A 21,264-nucleotide genomic window follows, 5' to 3' on the forward strand; every position below is an offset into this window, starting at 1 on the left:
GACCGAGGCCCCCCCCCCCCACCCCGGGAAGACCCCATCTTAACCACTCACATCTGTGGAGACCCTAATTCCAAATAAGGTCACGTTCTGAGGCCCGGAGGGGTTAGGACTTCGATGTACGAATTCGGGGGGCCGTAATTCAGCTCACAAGAGTGAGGAGGCAGACAGGCTCGTCCTCCAGGCCTCCCTGCGAGGGCGGGCCGGTCTCGTCCGTCTTGGCGAGGACGAGAGTGAGGCCAGCCAGGGGGTCCCGGGGGAGGAACGGAGTCGGGGCCCATCCCGCCGCTTCCAGACCGAGCACCGCACCCTCTTCTGCGAGGTCAGGGAGAGCAGGACGATGCCGATCCGAACGCCCCGTTACAGGGCCGCGGTGCGCCCACGTGAGAACCCGGGCGAGGTGCCCACCGCGGTGTCCGGCGTGCGTCTGGCGGCCGGGAGCCGTGGCCTCGTGATTGGTACCAGGAGGAAAAGCAAACACGGCGGAGACGTCCAGACGTTCTGGGTCACCCCTCCGGAGGCACCTCGGGGCCGGCCCGGTGATCTTTTCTTTTGAGTGGCGGCAAAGGGCGTGTAACACAGAATGGACCGCTCCCGCCACGTTCGGATGCGTCGCTCTGTGGCGTTACGTACGTCCACGTGGCGGTGAGACAGAAATCCAGGGCGGTCCCTCTTCCCAGACTGAAGCCCCGTGAACGTCAGCGCACACGCCCTCCCCCCGCCGCGGCGCCCACCGTCCTGCTCTCTGTGCACGTGTGTGACTCCTGTCGGGCCCTCGCGGAAGCGGGAGGGTGCGGCACGCGTCCCTGCGTGTCTGGCCCGTGTCCCTCAGCGTCGCGCCTTCGGGTCCGTCCTGCTGCAGCAGGTGTGAGCATCCCCTTCCTTTTAAGGGCCGAGTACTGTTCCACCGCGTGGACCGACCGCATTTTGTTTGGTGCCCGCCCGCCCGCCATCGGGGTTCCTCTTCATCCGAGGGCATCTCTCTCTCCACTCAGCCGGACCGCAGCCTCCGCGTCTCCTGCTCCATCGGCCGAGGGCGAAGGGCACGATCGCCACCCTCTCGTCCCAGACCGACCGTCCTCGGCTTCGTAAGAAACAAAACCCGAAAGCGGGCGGGTGGGAGGCTGAGGAGGCCGGCCTGGCGGCTCCACAGGGCGCCCTCCCGACCCGGCCAGCTCTGCGCTCCAGGGGGCGGGCGGTGGGCCCGGGTCAGCTGACGCCCGGTTCGGCAGGGCGCGGCGGGCTAGGCCCGAGAGGCGCCCCGGGCTGGCGGGCGCTGACGGCCGGAGCGAGGCTCTGGGACCGGTTTGTAGTCCCAGGCGGTGGTTTTCGGCGGGTGATCGTGCCTTCACCCCAGAGCCATAGAGCAAGGTCTGGAGGCATTTTGGTTGTCACAGCTGGACCGACCTCCCACGGTGCGCCCGAGCCCCACAAGGGGGGACGGTCTGGCCCCAGCCGTCACTGTGCCGAGGGCGGCCTCGGCGGGAGGGACCGGCAGTGAGGACAGGCTGTCGTGCGCCCTGCCGACGGTGCCTAGAAGGGATTTACCGCCCAGGATCCATCCAGCTCCTCTGCGGAAGGGCCACTGAGTCCCCGGGTGCGTCACAGCGGCCTGCCGGGCGATTCTGAGCGCCGACCGTATGCCTCGTCCGAGGGGAGAGGCGGGGGCGGGGAGATGACGAACCCCGCTAGGCAGGGAGTTGAACGGTGGTCTGCTAAAGGGTATGTCCGCGTCCTAAGCCCTGTGAGCTGCGGCTGTGACCTTATCTGGAAATGGGGTCTTCGCGGATGCGGTAACGTTCAAGATCTCACGATGAGCTCGTCCTGGATGACCTGGGGGGGCCCTATTCACCTGACAGGTAGGAGAAGACACACAGGGAGGAGCCGTGTGAGGACACACGAGCCTTCGGGGGTCAGAGGGAGCGAGGCCGGGTCCTCCTGCAGAGCCGCTGGAGGGGGCTGGGCCCCGCGGACGCCTTGATCTCACAGTCGGCCTGGCTCCAGAGCTGGGAGAGAAGAAGCTCCTGTTGTCTGAAGCGCCCGGCTGGGGGCCCCGCGTGGCAGCGAGCAGCTCCGGAGGCCGGCGCAGTCGGCACTCAGCCCTGCCTCCGGGGCCTCGGTCCCGCAGGGCTCCCGACCCTCACGGCCCCGTCAGCGTGCGGACCGCGCTCTGGGTGCCCGGGGAGCCGAGACGCTGACCGGGCTTCCCCGGGAGCGCCCGAGGATGGCCGGCCAATCCATTCCGGTAACGGGTGCCAGGCTGGCGGACGGGACGGGGGGGGCGGTGGGGGGCTGGCGGGCGACCAGAACCCACGACCGTCCCAGCGGGGTGCCGGCTGGCCGACTATTAGTTCAGAGGGCACCCTGTTTGGGAAAGGCACCAGAGAGCCACGTGCCCAGTTTGGTGTCGCCGGAAGGCGACTGGCCAGCAAGTGTCTGTTTGGCCAGACAGCTCCCTGAAAGGGCAAGAAACAAGCCCGTCGGGAGATCTGGCCTCGCCACCCACCCCTCTGCACCTCTACCAGGCGTGGGGTGCCCAGGTTCAAACCCCTGCTCCCCACGGCCAGCAGAGAGGCCGTGATACAGTCCCACGCCTCGGTGTCCTCATCTGTAACACGGGGCGATCCCAGCCCCCCCGCTCAGAGCTGCGTGACGGTAAAAGGGGCCCCCGAAGGTGGGCTTCTCACTTGCGGGACCTTCCTGTGCCAACCGGTAACGACTGCCGTTTGTTATGGTCTGAACGTTCGTGACCCCCTCCTCCAAATTCTGATGTTCCAGCCTGACCCCCAGTGGGATGGTATTTGGGGGTGGGGCCTTTGGGAGGTAGGGAGGGTCAGGTGAGGTCATGGGGGAGCGGTCCCCGCCTGACGGGACTGGCGCCCTTGCACGAAGAGACACCGGAGAGCTGGCTCTCTCTGTGCCACACGGGCGCACAGCCAGAGGCGGCCGTCTGCGAGCCAGGAGGGGCCCTCGGCAGAGCAAGGGCAGGGGGGAGCCCCTGGGTCAGGGCGGTCGTGGGACCGGGAGCAGGGCCACCACTCTGCAGTGGCTTGGCTGTTGCTTTCAATGGGAGAGAAAAGCAGGTAGGAAGCCCCGCCATCCGCCCCCATGACCTGGAGTCCTGTCTCACCGCCACGGGGAAGGGCAATGTCGACCTGCCCTTAGCTTGTCGGGCAACAAAGGAGTGAATGCGTCAGGGGCCACCCCAAGACCCTGCCCGGATTCTGAGTCAAGAAGGGACCCCGCAAGGTGCAAGGTGAGGGGAGCTTGTGGCACCCCCACGGGCGAGGCTCCGGCTCGGGCTCCACTGTCCACGTGCCCGTCCAGGAGCCCTTCGGGGACGGCGACCTTCAGAGCCAGTGGACGCCAAGGAGAGCAAAGTCAGGGGCGCCGCAGGGGCGGTGGGGCCGGGGGCTTGCCCAGGGCAAGCAGAGCCCGAGTGCACGCCCCTGGACCGTACTGGTTCTCGGTGGGTGACCACGGCCCCTGCACGGCGGCCACATCTCTTTCCGCCTGAGACATGCACGGACGCGGCTTCCGCAGCTGCTGAGCGCACTGTCTGAGCCACTGGTCTGGCTGGTCTAGGTCCGCCCGGCGTGGCCAGTCAGCTTCCGTAGGTGCGCGTCTCCTCCTCATGAGCTGGCGAGCCCGCTGCCCGACCCCCACTGGTGCGTCGGGTGGTCCGGCCTCCGCTTGCCCGCAGCCTCCGCTCGCTGCCCCTCTCCTGTGAGGGCATCTACCTTAAGCTCACCGCAGGAACCGGAGTCCGACCTCCGTGCCTCAGTTTCCCCACCTGAGCACAGCCTAGCGACTGGGTTGACTTCTCAGGGCTGTCGGTGTGATTAGATGGGGTCGCGCTTGTACCCCGTTAGCACGGTGCCTGGCACGTGACAGGTGCTCAATAAACAGTGAGCATTTGTTGTTCTGTGTGTGCGTGTGTGTGCACGTGTGTGTTTGACAGCAAGTATGTCATTCCAACACCGACTCTCCGGTCTCCCACGCCAACTGGGGGTCCCACAGTCCGTTCTGGTCGGCGCGGACCCATGCGGCGGGGGGCTCGGTCCTGCGTGACGGCTCCTCTCCATTTGTGCCATCCAAAGTCCAGGCCACGCGTACTGTGACCCACCCTGCCCGGCTATGAACCGGGGGTTCCCATGATCTCCTTTTCCAGTTGGGTAATTTGCTAGGACATCTCACAAAACTCAGGAAAGTGCTTTCCTTATGCTCATCACTTTATTATCAAGGGTACGGCTCCGGAGCTGCCCGACGGAAGAGACGCGAGGGGTGGAGTAGGGGGGGCGCCGGATCTCCTCGCGCCTCTGCGGGTCCTCCAACCCCAATCTCTCCCGGCCCCGCTGTCCGGATCACCGGACTCCCTTCCCCCTTGCCAGCTCCCGCTGGGGGGTGGGTACGGGGGCGGGGCTGACAGCTCTGACCCTCTCATCGTAAGATCCCTTCTTACGCCGGTGGCCACCCATCCTGAAGCTGTCTTGGGTCCCCCGTGAGCCATCTCACTGGCGAACAAGAGACAGTAAGTTCAAGGGGTTTAGGGACTCAGGGCCAGGAGCTGATGCTTATTAACAGCCTATTTATTTGTATTTATCACGCCACGGCTCTCGGCTGCCCCGATGCCCTGCTCGCTGCGGCCTTTCCTCTAGCACGAGCCCCTCCCTGCACTCCTTCGGGGGGCGTGCGGACCTTGCGGGCCCAGGACCTCGGCGGTGGGCTTGCTGCCCTGCTTGCACGCGGTGTGCACGCTCCCACCCGCCCTGGGCTTCTCCCCGCGCCCTCTAGCTGCCGACCTTCTGGGCGGAATCCCGCCCCTGCCCGTTCTACGCCCACCACTGGCACGTGGGCCTGGCTGGAGCGGGTGTCTGAGAATTACCCTTACTTCTCAGGCTTCAGGGAGGGCCGGAGCCACTTGGAAAAGAAAAATAACTCTCGGTTTGCAGAACTGACTTGAAAGACTGAGTGCTTGTTCTAGGTAGCTGGTTTCTGAGCGCAATTTCCTCTGCGGCAGGGATCCTGGGTCCCCGTGATGCTGGAAGCCCACGATCACATGCAAATAGTTCAGAAGCTGCGGTCAAGTCCCTGGAAACCCAGGTCTGAGCTCCGTGGCGACAGAGTGAAGACAAATTCATTATCAGCTCAGGCCAGAGCTGGAAATGCCGGTGCCTCCTGCCAGGGTCCCCCCTGCAGCGCGGCCGGCGGGAGCCTCCTCGGGGCCCGGTCCCGGGAGCCCCGTGTGCGCCATCCCTGGTCAGATGTTCCTGGACCCCCGTCCTCTCGGGCGACCCTCCCTCCAGCGGATGGCGGGGGGGTGCCCTCACCACTCGGGCTTCCCGTCTGAAATCGCTGCTCCAGATTTTCACATAAAACGACAATCTTCCTGAACAAAGCCTTAGACGCAGATAGGGACACACAACCCTTTCTAGCAATCGGTTGCCAAACCTCCCTTCCTCCTGGGACCACCCCTCATTCCAGGTCTGTGTGTGGGGGGGTTCTGCTTCCAGGACCCCCGGCCTGTGTCCTGCCTCCTTCCTTCCGCCCACTTCCCTGGCCTTGCTCTCCTGGCTGCCGAACCCCCCTCTCACGACAGCACTTGGTGGGGCCGGGGGGTGGGGTGGCTGGGCACCAGGAGGCTGTCCTTGGGTCCTGCTTTGGAAGCCCACTCTTTGCAATGCCCGTTTGCACATGTGTCCCTGTCCCTGAGGGAGGGCACCGAGTCTCAGGCAGGTCGTCGAGGGCTCGGGGTGTGGTCTGCAGGGGAGGCTTGTGTGTGCTGGGATCAGGGGTCACTGTGGGTTGAACGGTGCTCCCCTAAAAGGATGTGTCCACATTCTAACTCCTGGAACCTGTGAATGTGACCTTATTTGGAAACAGGGTCTCTGCAGACGTGATTCAGTTAAGCCGGGGTCATCAGGAAAAGCCCTAATCCAATGATGTGTCTCTTCTAAAACGGGGAGATCTGGACCCACCTCCAGGGGAGGGGCCGTGAAGACAGAGGCGGAGCCAGGAGGGACACGGCCACCAGCCCAGGGGCGCCTGGAGCTCCAGAAGCTGAAGGCGGCAGGAGGACCCTCCCCTCGCACCTTCAAGGGAGCACAGCCCTGCCCACGCCTTGATTTTGGACTTCCGGCCTCCAGGCCGTGGGAGAACAAATTTGTGTGTTAGCCACACAGTGGGTGGCGCTCTGAGGCGGCCGCCCCAGGAAGCAAACCCCAGGTGCCTCCGTGCACCAAGAGACGGCCCGACGTGCTAACACCCACACCTGCCCGCAGGGGTCGGGGGCCACGGTCTGGCTTACGGAACTTCTCGGCCCAGACTTCAGACCAGCGAGCCCTCAAGGGGCCCCGACGCGGTTTAGGGCCTCGACACACAGGTGGGGCAGGCACGGCGGCTCTGGGGGGAGTGGCCGGGGAACGCCAGAGCCCCGCTCCTTCCTGCTACTTCCTTCGGCTTCGCACACCAAGCCCGCCATCGTGCGCACCCCCTCCGTGGGTACAGCCTAACACTGGGCACCTGATGGCCCAGGACGGCACCCCAGCGGGGATGCGTCTGCAGACACAGGAGCCCCGATCCACCCCTCAGCCACCTCCTGATGGCGCCTGCAGATTATATCCGTGAGACCGTACTGGCCGTCTGTCTGCCCACCGAGACCCCGGAACACAGGTCCACAAAATCGCAAATAGGAAGATACAAGAGTATCATCTGTCCCCAGCGGCATTCACGCCGTCACTCGCCCGAGTGGAGGCTCACGCGACGGGCAGCCAAGGGTGGAAATGCTGGCTGTGTTTAGAGGAAGGACCCAGCAAGGCGTAGAGAAAACGGGCATCAGTGACCGGAAAGGCAGCGTTTGCCAAAGGCTAAGGATCCCCCCGTCCTTCCCGCCTGTGGTGGCCACGAGCCGCTGTGCGGAGCCACCTGCTCTGGCCCACCCTCCCTGCGTGAGAGGGTCTCGGGCCTCCCTTAGTCGAAATGGCACGGGGTGGGGGTTCTAGGAGGGGCTAATGTGTTCCCAGAAGCACCACTAGGAGGGGCCGTGTGGCCTGGCTGCGGGGTCGGGGGGGCGGGGCTGGGCTGGCTGCTCCATCGCCCCTCCCCGAGAGGGACCCCAGCCCAGCAGCGGGGTCCCTGTGTGGCTGTCCAGGGCCCAGCGTGGCTGCGGGACAGCGCTGAGCATTTGAGGAGGCCTTGCTAGTGTCGCAGAGACCCCGTGGCCCCGGAGAATCCCGGGGAAAGAGGCCCCACAAGGAAGACTGGCTCCGGGGACCCTCGGGGCAAGCCCAGCAGGTGCAGAAAAGCACACCTCCTTCTGTCCTGGGCACCTGGGTCGACTCGGGCGCTCGGACGCCGGCCTGAACCCTGGAGGGGCTACAAACGCGAGTCCCGGCACTGTGCCCCCATGACCCACCCCCATCGGTCAGGGACGTCGTAGGCAGGACCCGGAAGGGTGGGGGTGCCTGGGAACATCTGTGGACAGTGAAGGAGAGAGGGATCAGCCACTCAGTGCCATAAGCACATGCGTGTGGACACCAGTCCATGTGCCACAGGACCCTGGGAAGGGTGATGCGGTCTGGGAGGGTCCCAGAGGGCCTTGGGGTGGGTGGAGGAGAGGCCTCGAAAGCCAGCTCCCCTTCCTGCCCCCACCCTCCCAGACCTCGGTCTCCGAGGACATTCACTGTGTCTCCAAATACCTCGCTTCCCGGGGGGCTCAGCCCTCCCCTCCCGAGGCCGCCTGCCTCTGCCTTCGTTGATGTTCTCAAGTGCACGGACCCCACATCCCCACTCGGCTCCCTAAGCAGGAGTCTGGTTCACACCCACTCATATGGTCATCCTCAGCCTCTCCCACCCCCACCAGATGGCCAGGCCGACCCTGAAGAACGCAGGTCGGCGGCGGGAGGTTGGCATGGCCTCCTGTCTTAAATTTGTGGACGCCATTCCCGAAGACTCATAATCCACCCAGCTATTGTACCTGACTTTGGTCTGAAACATCCGGGTGATAGGATAGGAATCGTGTCTCCACAGTGTAACTCTCCCCACCTTTATCATTTGGGTACCAAAGACCATGGTTTTGGCCCCGTTGCTTGGGTTCCATATATGTTATTATTTTTTTTACACTGACTCGGGGTTTTCCGTACTCAATACCCTCCCCAAAGCCCAGCAGGAATAGAGCCACGGTTTTATGACCATGCGATAAAGTGAACCCGTGCCATCAGAGTGGAGACGTGGACCCTTCCCTCCCTGCATCACCTGTGAGCCACAGGGGCACGTGGCCCCTACTGGGGACACGTCACCTTCTGTCTTCCACCCGACCCCTGGCGTGGCGGAACTCTGAATTCTCCCACTAAAAGCGTGAACACATAGGAACACTGGCCTGGGGCCCCCGAGTCGGTGCTGCCTGGAGGCTGGAGGCCGGCGGGGCGACCCTGAGGGACCCCCCACCCACTCGCCACACTTGTGCTGTGCACCTTCCCAGCTTAAGACACGGAGGGGTACCGAGGGTGCGTGGGCTTCTTCCCTCCCAGGGTCTGCGCGCTTTCCTGGGGACGGCATGCAAACCTGAAGAGCACCGAGATACTCCCACGTGGCTTCTGAGCTCGCAGGTAGCCACTAGAAGCCCAATGAAAGGGAGACTGCAGGGGGTCCTTGAGGAGGCGGGCCTTGACTTTGGTTTTGAAGGATAACATGACCAGGATATGTGAGGGTGGGAGGGCAAAGATGGGGCAGTGACGGGGACACTGAGGGCCTTTCAAGGGCACGGTCTTTCTGGCCGGGAAAGACGCACAGACAAGGGGGCAGTGAGCTGGCCCTTCCAGGGAGGAGGGGATCCAGTAGAACCCGCTGGGAGCTTCTCTGGCCCGGGCCAGGCCGCAGGAGGTCTGCCCCGGGTCCTGGCCCAGGGGAGCCCTGAGAAGGCATCACGGATCGGCCGGTCTCCCAGCCGAGAGCACGTGTGGGCCCCTCCTGGAGGGAGCGTGGGTTGAGGCTCAGGCTTTAACACCAAGCTTGGGAGATTTATAGCTCCATTTAGCTCATACATGTCCCACATCACGACGAGTAATTTACTGAGTGCTTTAACTCAAAGCCAACAACTGAAAAATTAATCCCCAAAGCAAACGATTAACTCTCAAAGGGGATGGGATGCCTCATTTCTGCGGCACCGGCCCCCAGGCTCTCATCCGGAAGGCTGCTTGCTACTTTCCACCCGGTCCCACGTGGGGAGAGGCTGAGCTTGGGCAGACAGTGGGTCACCTTGGGCTCATCCTGCTGTTAATTAAACCTGTGGCCCAAAGGTCCTCTCCTGGAGCAGTGCCCAGAGAACGGACGCCCCGTAATGTAATATGCGCAGGGCCAGCCCAGTCCAGCGGGAATGCAGAGTTTCTCTAACACACGAGGGTGTTCGTGCAGACGGTGAGCTGGGGTCTATCTGACCTCTCCTTGGACTCAGTTCCAACAATCTCTGTGTGAGTTCGCTCTGGCAGCACAACACAGTCCCATAGTCGGGGCTCGCACCACAGGATGCGTTGTCTCCCGGTCCTGGAGGCCGGAGCCCGAGGTCCAGGCGTGGGCGGGGCCGGGTCCTCCTGAGGCCTCTCTCCTTGTGTGTGGACGGACGTCCTCTCCCAGTGGCCCCACGGGGTCGTCACTCCGCGCATGTCTGAGTTCTAATCCCCTCTTCTTACAAGGACCCCGTGCACTCTGGATCGGACCCTCCCCTAGTGACCTCACTTTACCTTAATCACCTCCTCCAAGGCCCCATCTCCAGATGGCCTCAGATCACATTCTGAGCTGGTAGGGGTCAAGACTCCAACATATCAATTCTGGGGACCCAACTCAGCCCATGACAGTCTCCAACAATACGTTCCCTTCCCAGCTGCTGGCCCAGACTCCTCTCCTGACTCGTTGTTGGCGGAGGTCATGCCCACGTGACGGGTGGTGAGGGGCAGGGAGCCAGGGTCAGAACCCCAGATGCTCCAGTCCTTCTGCAAATGACTCTGTAATCTTTGACAAGACCCCTATCTGGGGAAGCGAGAGGGTTGACCTGGGCTCTCAAAGGTCCCCTTTACCTGTACACTCTTGGGTTTCAAGTGATTAGGTGGGTTACGTGGGGTTCAAAGTCAGGATGTGTGATACATCCCTACGTTCCTTCAGCCGGCTTCCAGAACCAATGCCCCTAACGAATGAGAGCTCAGTCCCACGGGAAGTTCCCTCTCTTCCAGGCAAAGTCCCGAGAAATGGCAGCTGGCTTCCGGGGGGCAATTCGGGGTCCTGGGCGCTGCCCTTTACAACATGGAGCTTACGGGTTTGGGCTCATCTACATCCAGGCGCAGGGTGGATGGAGGGTGCGGAGGTGGCTCGTGGGGGTTTAGAACAGGCCACCCTCCCATTCCGTGGCCAGAGCTCAGGCACACGCGCGAGCCTGCGTGCAGGGCACGGGCACCGGGGCCGTGGTGTCGAGCTGCGTGCCGTACAAGAGGCTGCGAGCCCGTGTGTGGTAGGGAAGTCGTAGCTTGAGTCAAGGGAAGGACAGCCCGAAACAGCGCGGGTGGCCATTGAGAGGTTGCCCACTGGCTGCAGGAAGTGCCCGGTGTGGGTGACAGCTGCAAAATGACCGCTCTGGGGTGGAGGCAGATGACAGTGGTGGCCCGTGCTTGTGTGCCAGGAACTCCCGGGTCCACAGGCACCTCCCCACAGGTGCACGAGGAGGAGAAAATGCCAAGTCTCCATCCCCCCGTGACGTCCTCCTGATTAGACACCCACCTCCCCAACCTGCCAGCCGCTGCTGGGCATCTCACACTCTTCCCGGGGCCTCGTCCCCGGCGGTGTCCGGAGGGAGTCCTCCCCACGCAGGCTCCAAGGTCATGGTAACTACTGTGCGGATCCACAGAAGGTTCTGGAGCCCCTTCCCTTCTGTACTCTCTGGATGACGGGTTCCCTGAGACTCCCACTCTTGGCTGTAAGACCTTCGGCTGTAAGTGCCCGATCGGACTGTATTCTGAGACTTTCTATTTTGGAACAGTTTTAGGTTTACAGACAGAAAAATTGAGCGGATACTCCAGCAAATTCCCACACACCCCTTCCCTCCTATTATCCACACCTTGCGCTGACTGGCGTGTTACGTTTGCCACAGGTGATGAGCCAATCCTGATTATGTTCTCATGAACTGAAGCCCACAGGGCTCACGCTTCACGTACTTTCTATAGGTTTTGCCACGTATCCGACATTACAGTGGCACACGACAGTTTCACTGCCCTAAAACTGCCCCGTGCTCCACCTGTCCAGCCCTCTCCCCCCGCCACCCCTGCCCTGACAACCACGGATCTTTTTACCGTCTCCACGGTTTTGCCCTTCCCAGAATGTCATATAGTTGGGATCCTCGCTCGTTCAGATTGGCTTCCTTCACAAAGCAGTATGCATTTGTGGGTTCCTCTTACGTGGGTCTTTCTGTGGCCTGCGGGGTCATTTCCTTTTATAGCCGCATAATATTGAGTTGAATGGATGGACCACAGTTTGTTTGAGGGTGCTTCCACGTTTTGGCAATGATGAATAAAGCCGTTATAGACACGCATGTGGGACCTGATCATGTTTTGACAAAGCCACGACCATAAACATCTTGGCACCTGCTGCTATGACTCATAAGGACCTAACAGCTTCCATATCTCAAGGGCTCATTACATTACCAGGCATCACACCAAAAGCTTTACTCATCATTCTCCGTTTACCGAGTGCCTCCTGCATGCAGGTCTGTCCCTGGGGCTGGGGACAGAGCCACCGACTGGTCTCAGGCTTGTGTGAATTACAGACAAAAAGCACACAAACATACTACCATATAGTAGTAAGTCTCCAATTAAGGGTTAAACCCAGGCCCGTCCACCCTGAAGTCCCTGCTGCTAAGCCTGAAAGGAGAGGCTGAGAGCCTAGGGGCTCCACGTGGATACTTCTGGAAGCATGTTCCATGGCGGAGCAGAGACGAAGGAGCCCGGGGTCCAGTGAGCAGCCCTGGCTTCGAGGCCGGACGTGGTGCCAGGAGGCCGCTCAAGCTCTACACAGAGAGGCCGGGCCAGTAGCACGGAGGGTGAGGGCAGGCTCACGGTTTTCACGCTCACGCCCCCGAGACCCCGCGCTTGGCCACCCCGCTCTCATAGCCCCTAAAGACAAGCAGAAGGCCCCACTCGGCCCGGCTCTCCTGGAGCAGAGGCCCCCCCGGTGCTGAGATCCCCAGCGACTCCGAGGGGGCCGAGCCAGACGAGGGGGCCGAGTCCCGGTCTGAGTCACTGCTACTATTTGAACGTTTTCCCCCTTCAAAATGACAGTCTTGGCGAGTATCTTAAATGCCAGTGGAGAATAAATGCCACCAGAAAGTCTGACTGTCCTTCGTCTTTTAAGCACAGAAACCGAAATGCCACCTGGAACAAGGCGAAAGCGGGAGGGGAACCCGGGTCCACTCCCTCTGGCACTCACTGTGGGGGCGCGGCTGTCGGCCAAGCGTAGACTCCTCACCGCACACCTGGGCTGGCGGCTCGGTGCCACGGGCTCCCCCCGTGAGCCGGCATCAGGCTCGCCCTGTACACGTGCCCAGCCCCGCACAGTGGGTGCCTGTCACCGCCACAGAGATGCCGGCTGGGCCGGCGTTCAGGGCTCAGCCTCGAGCTGGACGGCCTGGGTGCAGATCCCAGCCCTCCACCTTTAGCCGCACAACCTTAACCAAATGACTTACCCTCCCTGTGCCTTGGTCGCCTCATCTGTAACAGGTGGACGTGTCAGTGCCCCCCTCGAGGGATGCGGGGTGGCTCCACGAGAACATTCCAGAAAGAATGTAGCCCACGGCTCTGACCCCTGGAGACCTCTGAAGATCTGCTGAGAGAGAGGCTCTGTGCCAGGCACGGGGCAACCGAGCCAAACGGGACACGGCTCGTCTACCACTGTCCCGAGAAAGAGCTGAACAGAGAGACACGAGATCAACAAGGAGGCACCTGGTTTCGTGGAGGCCGTGAGAAGAAACTGACACAGACACACAACCCCTCCACCAAACTTGGCCTCCTCGGTGCGTCTGTCCCTCTCGTGTTTTTCCCTTAAATTTAAAGGGCTCTATCTTTTAAATCAGTTTATTCATTTATTTTGAGAGCAAGAGAGACAAGGGAGCAGGCAGGGGAGAGGCAGAGAGAGAGGGAGAGAGAGAACCCCAAGCAGGCTCTGCACGGCCAGCTCTGAGCCTGACGTGGGGCTCGAACTTACACACCACTGCGAGACCACGACCTGAGCCGAGATCGAGAGTTTGGACGCTTAACCGACCGAGCCACCCAGGCGCTCCTTTAAATCAGTGTTAAGTTCACAGAAAAAGTGAGCACAAAGAGCTCCCGCACACGGCACCTCTTTTTCTTACGCCGAGAGTAATGCGTCCGGCCGCTGCTCTGCTTGTGGCTCTTTTCGCTTAGAGCCGTTTGCTTGGCAGTCGTCCCCTAGCAGGACACCAGGGCCGCCTCGTCTTTGCAACAGCTCCACTGCACAGCCCTGCGTGGACACTCTGCGTCTTATTGGACTGACGCCCTCCTGGGGCTGCGTGGGTGGTTTCCACGAGCTTCCACCTGGGCCAGCAGAACTGGAGGGGACAGTCCCGGAAGTGCAGAGGCGGGGGCAAAGGGTACTGGCATTTAGTGCCTTAGTAGGAAGTGATGAGTTTCCCCCGGGGAAAGACGTGCCAGCTCGACGGCTCCCCAAAATGGAAGAGAGCGCCCCTTGCCCACCCCACTGCTGCCCAAACAACAGACAGGTGTGACAGAGAAAGAGCCTTGAGGCAGAATGGCCGTCCTTGGGCCACTCCCACGCTGGGGTTGCCCACCAAGTGGACTGGAACGGACAGCATCCTCGTGGAGACCACTGCCCCCGCTCCCTTGTAATTCTGCGTAACAACAACAGACCACCGTGAGCAGAAAAACCTAAATGCCTTTACGATATCTTAAAAAAGTATGAAAAAGTTAGAGATAAATTTGGCAAAAGACTGGGGAGACCTGTACAGGGGAAACCTCAAAACACCGTTGAGAGACGCAGACAAGCCAACGCAATGGAGAGATTCCCTGTGGCTTTGCAGCAGATGCTCCGTGATGGCTGGGTACAGCTGTCCACGCTCCTCAGTGGACGGGCTCAGTGTGATCCCGGCAGGCTCTTTATAGAAAATGACGAGCTGACTGCTAAATTCATACGGAAATGCAAGCTCCCTTGGATAGCCAAAAGGTATTTTGTAAACATTTTATGTATTTATTTATTTTAGAGAGAGAGCATGTGTGAAAGGGGGAGGGGGCAGAGAGAGAGAGAGAGAGAGAGAATCTTTGATTTTTTTAAAGTTTATTTATTCAGAGAGAACACGAGTGGGGTAGGGGGAGAGGGAGAGAGAATCCCAAGCTGCCAAGCTGTCTCTGGGTTGGCAGTGTAGAGCCTGATGCAGGGCTCGAACTCACAAACCATGAGGTCGTGACCTGAGCTGAACCAAGAGTCAGACGCTTAACTGGTTGAGCTACCTGAGGGCCCCGAGAGAAAGAATCTTAAGCAGGCTCGATGCTACATGTGGAGCCTGATGGGGGGCTCGATCCCACAACCGCGGGATCATGACCTGAGCTGAAATCAAGAGTTGGGTGTTCAACCAACTGAGCCATCCAGGAGCCCCCAAAAAGTTTTTGGAAAAGAAGAACAAAACTGGAGGACTGACCCGATCTATTTCAAGACTTATTTTGAAGACACCGTAATCAAGACAGTCGATGATGGAACAGAAGAGACAGCTCAGAACCAGACCTGCGTGCATATGTGAACAGCTGGTTTCTGACAGACACAAAGGGAATCTGCTGGAGAAAGGATTGGTAGCGATGTCCTGGCTCTCATTTCTGCTATGGGAGGTTGTGCCCGCCACTCCCCCCTTTTATTCCCGGATAAGCTTGGCTAGAAGTTTATCAATTTTACTGCTGTTTTCAAAGAACCGGCTTTAGGTGTCATTATATCCCCTATTATTGTTCTATTTTCTATTTCATCGATTGCTGTGATCTTCACCATTTCCCTTTTTCTCCTTATGTTGGGTTTAATTTGCTCTTTTTCTTCTAGCTTCTGAGTGGAAGCTGAGGTCACTGATTTGAGCACTTTCTTTTCTAATGGAGGCATTCAGTCCTATGAATTTCCCTTAAGGACTACTTTTGTGGTGCCCTACACACGTTGGTGGGTTGTGTTTTCATTTTCATTCAACTCAAACACTACCTAATTTCCCATTTGATTCTTACTTTGACCCGTGAATTACTTAGAGCAGCATTATTTAGTTTATAAGCATTTGGGGGGATTTTCCTGAGATCTTTCTCTTATCGGTTCCTAATACAATTCTACTAGGGAACAAATTTGTATGACTTGAATACTTTTGAGTTTATTGACACCTGTTTTATGACCCAGAGTACGGTTTATCTCGAGGACTGTTCCAAGTGCTTTCGAAAAGAAAGCACAGAGTTCTATAGATGTCAATTAGGCCAAATTGGTTGAGAGCATTGTTCCAATTTCCTACATCCTTACTGATTTTCTGTGTACTCGCTCTATTGGCTATTGAAATAGCTGATTATAATTGTGGATCTATTTCTCTTTACAGGTCTACCAATTTTTGCTTCATGTATTTTGAAGCTTTGTTATGAGATGCGTACACGTTTATGGTTCTTATGTCCTTCTACAGAATGGACTCTTTTATCATTACAAAATTACATTCTTAAACTCTGCTAACATTATTATTATTTTTTTTTTTTTGAGGTGGGGTGCTGTGGGAGTTGCCAACCTCAGGTCCAAAAACCCTTCACAGTTAAGGCACTTACTTATAGAAAGCAAGCACCTTCCCAACCTCATTTTTTACATGTGCACTTGTCTATCCTTTCAGTAATCAAAGGGGGAACAGGCAGAGTGGGACTTCCAGGCATCCTGCAAAGCAGGCAGGTCACCTTAGGGATGACCTTTACCCACTCAAAAATTCGTCTCACATCAGCAGTGAGGATTTAGGTGTCACCCCAAATCACTGTGTTCCTTACTCATAAGTTTAAGGTATTCTGTTAACATCCTTTATTATGAAACCTGCTTTGATACTAATATGCCCACTAAAGTTTTCTTTTGGCTTTCTTTTCTTTTGGTATAGCCTTACCACACTCTTGCTTTTTAACATACCTGTGTCTTAATAGTTAAGGTGTGCCCCTTGGAGGCGTCCTGCTTGTCATCTAACCTGATAATTCTGCCTTTTACCTGGGGCGTGTTTGCACCATTTACGTTTAATGTGATTATTGATATGGTTAGGGTTAACTTCAATCTTCTATTTTTTATTTGCCCCATATGTATTTTGTCTCCCTTTCTTTCCCTCTTTTCCTACCTTCTTTTGGGCTGAATATTTTTATGATTCCATTTTATCTCCTGTGTCACCTTATTAGCGATAATTTTTTGTTTGGTTACTTTAGCAGTGGCCCTACATATTACCTTTCCCTGTGTCATAAGCCCCAAACTACATTGTTATTATTTCTGTTTAAAGCCAATGACTTTTATTTCTTAAAAAATTTTTTAAGCCAATGACTTTTAAAGGGATTTAAATAGTAAGCACATTTCTTTACATAGTCTTGCTGTTGCCATTTCTGGTGCCTTCCTTCCTCTGAGTATTTCCATCCAGTGTCATTCTCCTTGTACCTGAAGGAAGTCCTTCGTTCGATGTTTCTTAAAGTGCAGGCCGCCAGTGATGAAGCCTTTTAGCTTTTGCGTTTTTTAGAAGTCTTTGTTTTACCTCTGTTTTTGAAGTAGCTCTGTTTTCCTCCTCCGTTAGTGCTTTAAAGACGCATCTCTGTGACTTCTCACTTGCGCTGTTTCTAATGCTGGATCTGCTGTCATTCTTGTCTTTGTTCTTTGTAGGGAATGCATCTTTCCCCACTCTGCTGGCTTTTTAAGGATTTTTATCTTTGTCACTGGTTTTGAGCAATTGGAAAACTATGTGTGTTGGTGGACTTTTTTCCCCAGGGGGTCTTGAGTTTGCTCAATCTGTGAGTTCACAGTTCACTTGCAGTTTTGAAACATTTTTATCATTATTTAAATATTTTTTCTGTCTTTCTCCCCACATGAGCACCTCCACTCCAGGAACTTATACTGACATGAAGCTGACCCATAGTGCACTGGTGCTCGATTGTTTTATTTCCTTAAAAATGATGGTTCCTTTTTCTCTCTGTGTCACCCTTGGGATAGTCTCTAGCATTACTTCTTTGCATTCACTGTCCTTTCCTTCTGCAATGTCGGATCTGCCATTAATCCCATGCTGTGTATTTTTTCATTTCAGACATTGTAGTTTTCATCTCTGGAAGTTTAAATTGAGTTTTAAAATTTAAAAAAAAATTTGTGGGGAAATACAACATAAAATTTGCCATCTTAATAATTTTTAAGTGTACAGTCCAGAGAATTTTAATTTTTTCCCCTGTCACTATTATCCTATGGAATATAGTTATGATTCTTTAATATCCTTCTCTGCTAATTCTAACAACTGTGTCAATCCCTGGTCAGCTTTGACCAATTGATTTTTCTCCCATGGGTTGTGTTTTCTGCTTCTTTGCACACCTGGGAATTTCTGAGTGGATGCCACACACTGCAAATTCCACTTTGCTGGGGTGCTGAATATTTTTGTGTTCTTATAAACATTCCCGAGTTTTGTTTTGCGTGCAGCTAAGTGACCTGGAAAGGGCCTGATGTTTCAGGTCTTGGTTTTAAGATTTGTTAGTTGAGAACAGAGACATGATTAGTTTAGGGCTGATTACTCTCCAGTGTGAAGGCAGGACCCTCCTGAGTACCTTCCCAATGCTGCATGAATTTTCTGTTTTTTTTTTCTTCTTCCAGTTTGGTGGGTAGGAAGAGGCCCTGCCTCTTTATCTCGCGTGAGCTCGATAACCCTTTGGGTGATGCTTTCTCTGGCTTTTCACCGATGAGTGTGCTGGTCGGAGCTTTGCTGACTCCCTCCGTGCAGCTACTTCCTCTCTGGCACTCTGTTCTGCAAGCGGTGGCTGCCGTGGGCCGCTGGGCTCTCAGCCCCACCTCTACCTGAGTATCCTTCCAGCCTGCGCCGGGCTTCTCGCTCCTGGACACTCAGCGCGGGACGCCGGGGCAGTCATTGGGCTTGTCTTGTGTGTTTGCATCTTTCACGGTCAAAACAAGGCCTTGTTTCACACATTTTGTCTGAGTTTTGGTCGTTTCCTGTGGAAGGCAAGTCCCGGCTCTGTTTTCCCATCATGGCCATGAACAGAAGGAGGCATTTTTTTCTTTTATAATTTTAAGTTTCTTTTTTTATGGAAAATCTCAAACATAAACAAAAGTAATGAGAAGTACCACGATAAGCCCTATGACCCCTCCTGAAATTTCCACAATCATCCATTTTGGGGCACTATTCTTACTGAGACAATCTCAAACTTCCCTGCTTTTAATCCACACTACCTTGCTTCTCACGGGTGCTGACCCCAAATGGGAGTGGAGACGCAACGGCGTCCCAGGACAGTGACTATGCACTCAGGTGCCCTGCGGGGGGGGGGGTGGCTCCCATGGCCTGAATGCCAAGACTCTCAGACTCACGCTGAAGTGTGTAATCACACCTGACAAAGACACAGGTGGTCACCGATCTTGGAAAAGGAAGAAACGACTGGCATTCCCGAGAGACTGGGCCTCCTTTCCCACCCACCCCTCCCGCACCAGCGCTCACGGACAGTACGCACCTGGCGAGACACCAGCTCACACGGTGCTCCGAGATCACATGTGCACCACTGACAAGTAATTCATTTACTCTTCATCATAACTACTTAGCAATCTCTTCCCTATTTCCTGTTCAGAGACCTTTGGATGCATCAGCCTGAATAATTGAACAGAAAGCCTCCAGCTTCAGAAGCTTTTGAAGTCCCTCCTTAATTACCTGGACAGAAACATGCCTCTCTACTCTGCCCCACATCTGCCGAACAGGATCAAAGAAACCCCACGTGGTGGTGCTTGCTTCCTTGGTTGGCCAGATGTACCATTTTCCTTCCTTGATGGTAGGATGCTTCTGGAACTTTCTCGGTAGCTGCTGAGTACCACTACCATCATCAAGGAGTGCTGCCCTCCCACCTCGCATCAAACACTCTTGGCTGTAACTGATGAAAATGGCCCACAACATCATCTTTTATTGGGCTGCCGTCATGGGTCGGATGGTGTGTCCCCACCCTGCCCCCTGCCCCACTGAAACCAAGTTGAAGCCCTACCCTCAGCACCTCTGCACCTGACTGTATTTGGGGGAGGGCCCACCCTATCAGCCTCACGTGTCCTCACGAGAAGCGGAAACTGAGAGTCTAGAAAGACAGCAGGGGTGCCCCCACGCAGGGAGAAGGTCATTTGCAAGCCAGGGAGAGACGCCTTGGAGGAAACCAGCCCTTCCAGCCTCCAGGACTCTGAGCAAATGACTCTGTTGCTGAAGCCACGTGGTCTGTGGTGCTCTGCTATGGCAGCCTGAGCCGACAGGACGGGTGCTAAGCCCCGTGTCCTCCGTGGGGATGGCAGGGGGCTCCAGATGCTGAGTGTGTGTTTTCCCCCAGGAATTTCAAATGAACCAGAGGATTCACACCAAAACACTGACACGGAGACAGGCCACCGAAGAGTGGGTGGTGAGTCTAGACTAGCAGCGGGCTGGGTCCAGGTAGTCAGTTTCTGGGGAAATGAAGGCTGGGGGCCCATGCACGGAGGGCTGTGAGGCCAGGGGCAGGTGGCTCTAGAGGATGACACCCATCCTGGCTGGCATGGTTTCTGCTCAGGGATCCGAGGAGAACTCCCACCAGGAGGAATCTAGAAATCAGCTTCCTCCGCAGCTGCTGCTTTTTCCACCTTTCCGGGAGGCATGCATCTGGGGAGGCTCGAGGGGGATCCTTCCGGAGGAGAAGCTGTCTCCAGCCCCAGGGCGGATCCTACTCCCTCTTTGAAAATCCCCTGGCCCTGAGCTTCGGGAGAGGAGTCAGGAAAAGGCAGTGCCATGAAAGACACACAGAGAACCGAACTGCCTTCCCTCTCCCTTGTGTCCCCGAAAGCTCCTTGCAGGGAACTCCTCAGCTTAATAACTCAGAAAAAAGCACTAAAGGCGATCCTGAAGAAGGCGCTTAATGGGTTCTCGGGGGCGGCTGGAATCCAGAGCTCCGTGGAGTCGGGGAGCTTCTCATTACGGGGAGAACCTCGGGCTGGAGAGAAACCGTGTGAATCGCCCCAAAGCCAGCGCACCGTGGAGTATGGCCACTGCTCCCTCTGGAGGGTGACCCGGCCGGCGCCGCCCCCGGCCTGTCCCCTTCGGCAGGGAAGCAGTGGGGTAAGGGCAGCACGGAGCCCGCCAGCTGTGGCCTCTGAGACCCGTTCCTGCAGCCGCCCCACCGGAGAGCCCCGCCCCCCTCCTCCCCGTGGGGACGCGGCCCCCGCCACCCCACCCCAGCTGGTGACCAGCTGGTGACCCAGCTGGTGACTGCCGGCAATGGCTGCTCGGACGCACCGGGCCCCCAGGGGGCCCGCCCTCTGGCTCGGGGGGCAGCGCTCGCCAGGTCCCCCCTCCCGTGCCCTGGGGCGGCTGGTGGGCTGACCTGCAGAGAGACCCCCCAGCAGGGAAGGCAGGACCCCCGTGTCCCGTGCGGTGTGTCTCCCCCGGTCCCGCCGCCTGCCTCTCCTCCTACGCTGTCCGCCGAGGGCGGGGCTTCTCTGCTCACGTGGCCCCCACGGAGCTTCCGGTTTCCCGAGCCACGAGGACACGCCCCCTCCAGGCAGGGGTTGCGCCCACGTGGCCCAGCCCTGGCCAGTCCGAGCTTCCCGTTCTCCAGGCCACAGTGATTGGTTTAAGAAAGGTCATGTGACCCAAGCCAGGCCAATCAGGACGCCGCCTGGGTTTTCGGGCCGGGTCTCCGGCGCAGGTGGTCCCCGGTTATCCGAGCGGGAGGGTGTGCGTGGGTGCGGGTGGGTGTGAGGGCCGCAGGTGGGCGGGTACGACCCGCTGTGCCGGGAAAGGGGGCCCGTGAATGAGGGGGAGAAGTGGAGACCCGCGCCCCGGGACCCCTGCATCCAGCCTGCCTCCGGGGACCCACCCCTAAGTGTGCGATCACCGGCGCGGCGCGTGACCTGCTACTTCAACTCGGCTGTCGGGTGGGCCCTGACGGCCGCCGCTGCCTCACTGTTTTCTGACCTATAAAAGTGGCAGCGTCCTGTGGCTCCCCTGAATGCTGAGGGGGACTTCTGTCACCGGCC

At 57.6% G+C, this 21,264-nt stretch overlaps 1 protein-coding gene and 1 non-coding gene across 2 annotated transcripts in view; both read right to left on the bottom strand.

Moving 5' to 3' along the window:
• SHANK2 (SH3 and multiple ankyrin repeat domains 2) overlaps nucleotides 1-21,264 on the bottom strand; it is a 490,038-nt gene that overhangs the window by 51,413 nt on the left and 417,361 nt on the right.
• LOC122201580 lies at nucleotides 15,911-16,060 on the bottom strand. The gene has a single exon (XR_006194264.1). It is a non-coding gene; the product is annotated as a U12 minor spliceosomal RNA (small nuclear RNA).

The sequence above is a fragment of the Panthera leo genome, chromosome D1 (genome assembly GCF_018350215.1).
Source record: "Panthera leo isolate Ple1 chromosome D1, P.leo_Ple1_pat1.1, whole genome shotgun sequence".
Lineage (NCBI taxonomy): Eukaryota > Metazoa > Chordata > Mammalia > Carnivora > Felidae > Panthera > Panthera leo.